This window comes from Lates calcarifer, unplaced genomic scaffold, assembly GCF_001640805.2.
Source record: "Lates calcarifer isolate ASB-BC8 unplaced genomic scaffold, TLL_Latcal_v3 _unitig_2371_quiver_2634, whole genome shotgun sequence".
Lineage (NCBI taxonomy): Eukaryota > Metazoa > Chordata > Actinopteri > Centropomidae > Lates > Lates calcarifer.
In genome coordinates, this window is record NW_026116169.1 from 5,001 (window position 1) to 7,500 (window position 2,500).

Below are 2,500 nucleotides of genomic sequence, written 5' to 3' on the forward strand. Positions count from 1 at the left end.
CTAGGGTTGGCGGGCGATGGGAGGCCGGAGGTCAGGCCTAGGGTTGAGGCCCCTGGTGGGCAGCCTGGGAGGGTTGGCGGGCGTGGAGGCCGGAGGTCAGGCCTAGGGTTGAGGGATGCCCTGGTGGGGGCAGCCTGGGCCCGGCCTGGGGCTAGGGTTGGCGGGCGGTGGGAGGCCGGAGGTCAGGCCTAGGGTTGAGGGATGCCCCTGGTGGGGGCAGACTGGGCCGGGCCTGGGGCTAGGGTTGGCGGGCGGTGGGGCCGGAGGTCAGGCCTAGGGTTGAGGGATGCCCCTGGTGGGGGCAGACTGGGCCGGGCCTGGGGCTAGGGTTGGCGGGCGGTGGCCGGAGGTCAGGCCTAGGGTTGAGGGATGCCCCTGGTGGGGGCAGACTGGGCCGGGCCTGGGGCTAGGGTTGGCGGGCGGTGGGAGGCCGGAGGTCAGGCCTAGGGTTGAGGGATGCCCCTGGTGGGGTCTGTTCTGGGCCAGGGGATGCTAGGGTTGGTGGGCAGAGAACAAGCCCGGCGAAGGGTGTTGGAGGGCGAGGGTGGGAGTTTCATGGCGAGTATGGGCCTGGAGCTTAGTGTTAGGCTCCAGCTCAGGGGTAAGGGGCCCCGCATGGGTTTAGGGTTAGGGCAGGTTAGGGTTAGGGCAGGTTAGGGTTAGGGCAAGGGGCCCCCATGGTTAGGGTTAGGTAAGGGGCTCCACATGGTTTTAGGGTTAGGCAAGGGGCCCAAGCAGGTTAGGGTTAGGTAAGGGGCTCCACATGGTTTTAGGGTTAGGCAAGGGGCCCAAGCAGGTTAGGGTTAGGGCAAGGGGCCCAAGCAGGTTAGGGTTAGGTAAGGGGCCCAAGCAGGTTAGGGTTAGGGCAAGGGGCCCACGCAGGTTAGGGTTAGGTAAGGGGCCCAAGCAGGTTAGGGTTAGGTAAGGGGCCCAAGCAGGTTAGGGTTAGGGCAAGGGGCCCCCATGGTTAGGGTTAGGGTTAGGTAGGGTTAGGGTTAGGGTTAGGGGCTCCACATGGTTTTAGGGTTAGGCAAGGGATCCACGCAGGTTAGGGTTAGGGCAAGGGGCCCACGCAGGTTAGGGTTAGGCAAGGGGCCCAAGCAGGTTAGGGTTAGGGCAAGGGGCCCCCATGGTTAGGGTTAGGTAAGGGGCTCCACATGGTTTTAGGGTTAGGCAAGGGGCCCAAGCAGGGTTAGGGTTAGGGCAAGGGACCCACACGGTTAGGGTTAGGCAAGGGGCCCGAGCAGGTTAGGGTTAGGGCAAGGGGCCCCCATGGTTAGGGTTAGGTAAGGGGCCCTGCGTGGTTTTAGGGTTAGGCAAGGGGTCCAAGCAGGTTAGGGTTAGGGCAAGGGGCCCACGCAGGTTAGGGTTAGGCAAGGGGCCCGAGCAGGTTAGGGTTAGGGCAAGGGGCCCCCATGGTTAGGGTTAGGTAAGGGGCCCCGCGTGGTTTTAGGGTTAGGGCAAGGGGTCCAAGCAGGTTAGGGTTAGGGCAAGGGGCCCACGCAGGTTAGGGTTAGGTAAGGGGCCCGAGCAGGTTAGGGTTAGGGCAAGGGGCCCCCATGGTTAGGGTTAGGTAAGGGGCCCCGCGTGGTTTTAGGGTTAGGGCAAGGGGTCCAAGCAGGTTAGGGTTAGGGCAAGGGGCCCACGCAGGTTAGGGTTAGGCAAGGGGCCCGAGCAGGTTAGGGTTAGGGCAAGGGGCCCCCATGGTTAGGGTTAGGTAAGGGGCCCCGCGTGGTTTTAGGGTTAGGGCAAGGGGTCCAAGCAGGTTAGGGTTAGGGCAAGGGGCCCACGCAGGTTAGGGTTAGGCAAGGGGCCCGAGCAGGTTAGGGTTAGGGCAAGGGGCCCCCATGGTTAGGGTTAGGTAAGGGGCCCCGCGTGGTTTTAGGGTTAGGGCAAGGGGTCCAAGCAGGTTAGGGTTAGGGCAAGGGGCCCACGCAGGTTAGGGTTAGGCAAGGGGCCCGAGCAGGTTAGGGTTAGGGCAAGGGGCCCCCATGGTTAGGGTTAGGTAAGGGGCCCTGCGTGGTTTTAGGGTTAGGGCAAGGGGCCCACGCAGGTTAGGGTTAGGCAAGGGGCCCGAGCAGGTTAGGGTTAGGGCAAGGGGCCCCCATGGTTAGGGTTAGGTAAGGGGCCCCGCGTGGTTTTAGGGTTAGGGCAAGGGGTCCAAGCAGGTTAGGGTTAGGGCAAGGGGCCCACGCAGGTTAGGGTTAGGCAAGGGGCCCAAGCAGGTTAGGGTTAGGGCAAGGGGCCCCCATGGTTAGGGTTAGGTAAGGGGCCCCCCGTGGTTTTAGGGTTAGGGCAAGGGGCCCCATGTGGTTGTAAGGTTAGTGGTGGGGCCCCCTGGGTCTACCACAGGCCAGGTGTGGAGGCTTGGAGCCCAGGGGTCGGGTCTGGGGGCTTGGATTCCCGGGAGGGGCCCCCGGGTCGGGTCTGGGGGCTTGGATTCCCGGGAGGGGCCCCCGGGGTCGGGACTGGGGGCTTGGAGCCCAGGGAGGGGTTCCCG